General features: G+C 44.4%; 1 protein-coding gene across 2 annotated transcripts in view; it reads right to left on the reverse strand.

The window, feature by feature from the left end:
• Window positions 1–3,914, reverse strand: part of Fam110b (family with sequence similarity 110 member B) — a 137,047-nt gene extending 133,133 nt beyond the window's left edge. For both annotated transcript variants that reach the window (XM_028769584.1, XM_028769592.1), the window contains exon 1: window positions 3,816–3,914. The gene's annotated coding sequence lies outside the window, so the exon portion shown is untranslated. The remainder of the gene's footprint in view (window positions 1–3,815) is intronic.
• Between the last annotated feature and the right edge of the window lie 2,944 nt (window positions 3,915–6,858).

Here is a 6,858-nt window from a genome sequence, read left to right on the forward strand (position 1 = left end):
AGAGAGAGAGAGAGAGAGAGAGAGAGAGAGAGAGAGAGAGAGAGAGAACACACCACTATGGGCAGAGGGGAGAGAAACACCAGGTCCTTATGTAGCCTCTCCTGTCCTGACAAACTGCATCATATGAAAGCGATTAAAATTCTACCCAGTCCCTGGTCCCCTCATGCACAGAAACCAAAGGTGTCAAAATAGGCAATGCATGGTACATGTTTATTAATATTACATCTATTAAGAAACCTGCCCAAGTTGTCTACAAATAAGATGAAAAAGGACGGTCGAAGTAGAAAAGGTTGGCGCGTGTCTTAATTACTTCCATCACAGCTGTGGACAACGAGAAAACACATGCCACAACCATCTTTCAATTATTCTTTCACCGTCATCATCCGGCATGGGAGCGAGCGATCATTGCCTGGAGTCACAGTTCCAACAGGCATTGGGGACAGTACTGTGCCTGAGTCACAGTACTGTGCCTGAGCTCTTTTCAGGGTTTCTCAAGTCCTATGTGTTTACATTTCTATTTGTATTTGTAGTGGAGTCAACCCAGAAACATCATCTATCGTTGTTTGTTAAGATCAAGTTTAGGCTCTGTCTCAACTGTGGAAAAAAACAAGCTCACAGTTTTACCTACCAGATGAAAGTGATCACAGTAAACAAGCTCACAAAGGAGAGAATGTCACAAGGCTAAGTGCAGAGCTGGGACTGTGATGAGCAAAAACCCAAACAGACTCAACAGGATCCACAGCCTCAATGTCTAAACCATCTTTATTAGGATTTAATCTAATTCAAAGATAATCAAATGCCATCCTTCTCAACTCTTGAAACAAATAATCTTTGCCACGCATTATAAGACTATTCAGGAGAAGAAAAAAACCTCAATTTTTCCTACTTTTGGACTTTTTTATGATCAAGCACTACCCAGAAAATCCAAATCTGATCACTGAGTGATGAGATTTGCTGATACCAAACCCCCGAAGAAAAGAGCAGTCAGCTCCAGCAGCTAAGAGGTGACAAAGCTTTTTCTCTCTGGGCAGTAGAAAAGCCAGGCTCTGGTACTTACACATATCTTGTTATTTATTAGCTATGCCTCAGACAAGTCACTAAATTCACCCACGGAAAGCAGATAACAGCAAAACTATTGTTTGTTAGAGGAGTAAGAGGAAGCCTAGAGATACACAGCTCATAGGACTGGCCTTCAGAGGTAACTGACTGGGAGCCAGGAAACCTTTTGAGTGGACTAATTTACTTCCTATCTGGGGTACACAGGCAGCATAGAATAAATTCAGTCTTTACCTTGAATATCAATTCTCATTGCAACCAAGCCAGGAGCCAGAAAAATGATAAGGAAAAAACCAGAGCAGACGGGAGCAGAGCTAAGACAGGGTTCCCCAAATAAATTCAAGAGGAGAGAAGGTTCCTTACCGTTTGTTTCTCTGAACTGAAGGTCTGTATAGGAAAAAGTCCAGGCTAGCTGGAGAGACTCTTAGCTTAGGTTAGTCCATCTAACTCTAACGAAGAACAATACAAGTGAGGAGTACAGCTAATATCTTTTATAAGCAATATGCTCTTAGCATCTAGAACATTATAGGACTCTCAAAAGAGAAAATATTCCCCAGGTAAATGCTCCCTAAAAGTTAAAAATTCAAAGAGGAAACTTAAGAAGACATGTGATTCCTAACACTCATGCAAGCTGGTGTTTGTACTGTTGGTTTTTTCATGGTTGGCAAGCACTGGTGCAGATCAATCCTGGATTTTCCTTAAGCATACCTGTGCTGTGGTTAAGCCGCCAGAGTTCCCCACAGCACCACCTACTGTTGATGGGCTATACCTACAGCAGCTCAGTTACTGCAAACCCTGTCTGTAGCTAAACACTGAAGAAGGAAAAAGATTGTCACTGAAAAGTCAATAGTAGGGACAGAGGGTAAACTGGGAGCTAAATGACTACCATATAAAACATCTAAGCTGAAAGCATCATCTTTTGGCTACTGAAAAACGCAAGTAGACAATTTTATTTTTTTTTCAACCATTTAGTCTATAGGTATCTATCCCAAGGTTTTAAAGCTAGAGTTATGATGTGCTATGCAGGGTGATCACACAGCAAATACATGCATCTTTCATTAATGGCAAGCACTGAGAGTGTTAACTAACTTCTATGCCAATATGAGTTGTCCAACTAGAAATTGAAAGGAGTATTCTAAACTTAGAGAAGAAGGCGATTTGAAGACAAAGTTCACAGCAGAGATTTTCCTTCTGGTTAGGCCCTTTATGGACAACCAGGTCTTATTACGAAACTTACCAGGCCATGACTGGATTCCGACTTATAGACCAGACAAATACCAAATCACCCCTTTCCAGCCATTGAGGATACACAGAGCCAGCAGCCTGTCAGTCTCCTGCAAACAACCCAACCTCAATTCTGATCTAAAATTAAATCACTGACTCAAAATAGATCATGCTTTAAAAAAGATCTGGGATAAAAACAAACAAAAGAACCACCTTTTTTTCCTGAACAGCAAAAACATGGACTGAAAATAAAAACAAAAATAAAAATATCCAACATTTCTCTAACTATCTTCCATGCCCTATGTTAAGGCCTTTGCAGATTTTTTTGGTTCAAAAAGTTATGCCATCCCTGTGTTTAATTCATGATTTTAAGGTGAATAATGAAGAGATGTCACAGATGAAATCAAATGGGGTAAATCAATGGCATGTTACCATCAACTTGCCTGCCCTTATCTTAAAATAACTATGCTTAATAAATGCCCCCATTTGAATGACCAGGTCTCAATACCACAAAATGAATACAAATACAACAGTAATAAAATGATGATGATGATGATGAAGATAAACAATGCTAATAATAAAATCAACAACACAGGTGCTTTGGCATGACTTAGATGGTGGATGCTAAATAACTCTTTCACACCAAGAGAGGAAATGAAAATGGAAGTCATATTATTCATACAGAAAAAAAAAATTGCTGATTCTGCTATCATAGTCCTCCCTCTCTGCAAAAATAGACTCGGCAGTCCTCCCAAGCCAGCCATGCACTGTTGTCACAGATGTGCGCCAGATTTGCACAGGACATAACTTGGCTGTGGGGGGAAACCCAGAGTCAGCCTGAATCTTAGGCAGGAAAGAATGCCTGTTCTTTCTTGAAGGAGAATGTGGTGACTGTCAAATCTGAATAGCAACTTGAAAGGGTCAAAAAGCTGGGCGTCAGGTGGTTTTATTCCCACTTTGGGAAGTAATAAAGCAAAGTTATCTGCTCTTCCTTCTTCACTAGCCACCATGGAAAGACTTGTCACTGCCGTTTACACCATCAGGCTCCTGGCTCTAACAAAAGGAGGGCAGCGCAGGCACCAGCTTCCCACAGCCTGGCATTGTCACCAAGTTCTGAGCGCCGCTAGGTGACAGGGGCATGAGTGAGCCAGGACCAATTTTATTCTATTTGCAACCCGCATGCTTTCAAAGAAAACAGAGACAACCGAGCCGTGAAAGGACTTGGAGGGGGTGGGGGGTTGGGGAAAACAAACTTTCAGAGCCCCGGGGTCTGCATTCCCGTAGGAACTGACAGCACACTGACTCGCCCACCGGATGACCTGGGTGGGGATGCAGCACAGAGTGGGGCCGGGGGTCACCGCGTCCTCGCCCACCCTCTCACCAGCAGCCAGCGCTCTTTTCGAGCCTGGGCCTCGTCTCCGGGCCGGGGCGTGCAGCCAGGCGCAGGGTGGACAGTGGGCCAGGCTCCCAGCGCCCAGGCCGGGCTGGAGCGGGACCCTGAGAGGTACTCCCCACCCGCCAGCGCCCCGGTTTACCTTGGCCGCGTTCCGGCCCCTGCAAGGCGGCCAGGCCAGGCACCAGGCTTCGGAGACCGCGAGGAGGAGCTTGGGCCCCGCGAGGCACTGCAGGCCGGGATGAAGTGGCCGCCGGGTCCTCGCCGCCGGCTCAGAGTGAACCGGGTTAGCAGAACCGGCCCAGATCGGGCGGCAACGGAGGGCTGGGCTGACGGCGGCCGCGTTTGCTCCTCCGCACCGAAGGGGCGGGCCCAGGCAGCCTCCGCGGGAGAGCGAGGGAGGGAACTTGGAGCCAGTTGCTGCGGCCCAGAGCGCGTGTCCCCGCGCAGCCGGCACGCCCCCAGAGGGCCCCGCCCCCAGGCTACCTTCCTGCCCCACCCCCTCGGCACCGCACGCCTCCTTGCTCTCCTTGCTCGCCGCCCCGCCCACCTGCGTGTTGGCCCCACCCCCATCAGCCCCATACCCACCCTGTGTCCCCGCTCGCCCACTGCTCCCACCCCCTGACTCCCTAGTATGTGACTCCCCCACAGAACAGCGCACACCAGGCTGTACTGGGTTCCTAGAACATGTGGACAGATGTGATGAACCTTTCTGATAACCCCTCCTTGAAGATCTTGTCAAATCTCCTAATTCCCATGTGATTAGTATAGGGTTTTCTCCATGGGCTGGAATCATTTTGGAAGAGTAAGTATGCTCTAATTGAGTTTTACTGGTGGGAAGTCTGAAAGTTAGAATCCATATATATCAAAAGGACTGAATTTAAAGAAGGTTAGGGGGTCACCATATATATTCCTTGCAAAAAACAAAAACTATTAAGCAAAATTTCTCTATTTTCATCCCTTAGTACTATGAAATGTAATGGCATTTGTCTGATTTTCTCGGAAAAGCCGCTTATATATTTAAATTATGCAACTCTTGATTGCCTCTAGTTCAGAAATTATCAAATAAAAGTCAAATAACTACAATAAATTTCTGGCTATTTGCAACGGTATTGTGTTAGTACGTGATGTAGCGTTGGGCTTTGAGTGAAGGTTGGCATGCAAATGAGTTCCTTGTCAGCCTCTATTCCTACTCCAAAACCCAGTGTCAGTGGACTGAAGCTATTTTTCATCAGTGTTATAGCAAATGCAGCCAGTTTCCAGCCAAAGCAGACCCCACCCCTGCATTTGTTTGCTCCAATTCCTTGTTTTAAGCCTTGCCACTTCCCATTGTGTGTGACTGAGATGCAAACTTCCATTCCAGTGGAACGGACAGCCAAGTAAAGAATATGTTTACTCTGGAAATAGAGATGGGAGGAAGGGGTCATGATCTACTCAGGAAATATCAAGGTTCTTTCTCCTAAATATGTCCTGTAAGCCTGCAGCAGCTGAGTGTACCCCACCAGAGAACAAAAACAAGCCAGGAGGAACCCTCATAAGCAGGAGGTCAGGAAAATTCACTTCTCAACTAACTTCTCTATGCAGAGTGGACTACACAGAATCAGGATGGGGCTTTGGAGGAAAGGTACCAGTGAACTGCTTTATTGCTCATTCAGTTTTGTCATGGGCTTCTTTTCAAAACATTGACTTACAAAATCATAAAAAATTACCCTGAGCTTTGGAAACTAGAAACATAACCAGTAAGTTCTAGCTTTTGTGTTACCCAAACCAAATAATTTCTTGATAATGAAGTACAGGCCAAGAAGTCACTTAAGGCCTTTATTTTGAGGCAAAAGCAGGTGGATCTCTGTGAATTTGAGACCAGCCTGGTCTGTGGAGCGAGTTCTACAACAGCCAGAACTGCACAGAGAAACCTTGTCTCAAAAAACCAAAAACCAAAACAAACAACAACAAAAAACTGGGTTTTAAGAGGATTAGGGGGTCTCATTGAGTGTACTATTTTTCAATATAGAATCATATTATAATCCAAACCCAATAAGAGATGTGGTCAGAGAACAAGAGGTAAGCAATAATGTCTAAACCAGAACATCCTAATAATTTTTTCGTTCTATTAGTTAGTACAATAAAGTGTACTTCTACAACTTTCCATGGTCTGCTAATCTAGGAGTGGGCTTTTTGAGACAAAATCTGAAGGGCCATCATAGTCTTCTGGAAATTCACCACACTAATTTTCTTTTTTAACTAAAATTTTCCTGTGCCTAGAATATTGTTCCAGAGGAGTGGGCTGTTGGCCTGCGCATGGAATTCATTTGTCTCACAAAGATTTTTGTCTCAGAAAGTATGTAACAATGTTTGATTGGTTCTGAAACAAGCATCTGTAGATACAGTTTCTCGGTGTTAGCCACAGCCTCTGATTGTTGGGTTTATTTCATGTGGGAGAATAAGATGATAGATATCTAAAAGATGGTGGGTCAGAACCCTCAGCAGTGTTTCTTTACATAGTAAGAACCTAGTCTTTCAATCACTGGTGAAATTTCAAAAATATAAAAGCCTGTGAAGTGAATAGCAATCCACTGTAAACAAATATGCCTCCCACTGGAGAGACAAAGAAGATATCATGGCTCAGCAGCTTAGAAGCAATGGCAAGGAAAAGAGCCTTGTCATCCAAGCACAGACCCAGCAGGCATCTGGACAAATGTTGATGATACTCCTGGGAAAATCTCACCAAAGGAGAAGTGTTCCCCAGCACCCACAACCAGGGACCCAGTACGGTCTGTTTCTTTGTTCTCTTTTAGTTAGGTCAGGGTCACACAGGTCTATTTGTTCAGAACTCCCCCTAAAATCACAGCCTAACAGAGTGCTTTCTGGCAGGTTGCAGAATTATCCTGAGAGCTCCTGATAGCAGTGAGTTTCCTGATTGGGAAGAAGGAGACAAGCATGAGGTGTTTTGTTGTTTTTAACTTCTCCCAAGAGTTTCCTATGGTTGTTCAAGGTTAACTTGTGCTCTACATTCTACAGGGAAAGCCTTGAGAGATCCTCACCCTCCAGACCAGACTCTAAGGAGTTTGAGTTGTATGTAAGATTAAGGTTATTGGTTGAACAAACTCTGTCTTTTCCCTTCAACCATTATTCTGAAGGTATAGAAAAAGCAGAGAGGGGAGAGTGGAATGTACTTCAGGAGTGGG

The sequence above is a fragment of the Grammomys surdaster genome, unplaced genomic scaffold (assembly GCF_004785775.1).
Source record: "Grammomys surdaster isolate TR1022 unplaced genomic scaffold, NIH_TR_1.0 64, whole genome shotgun sequence".
NCBI lineage: Eukaryota > Metazoa > Chordata > Mammalia > Rodentia > Muridae > Grammomys > Grammomys surdaster.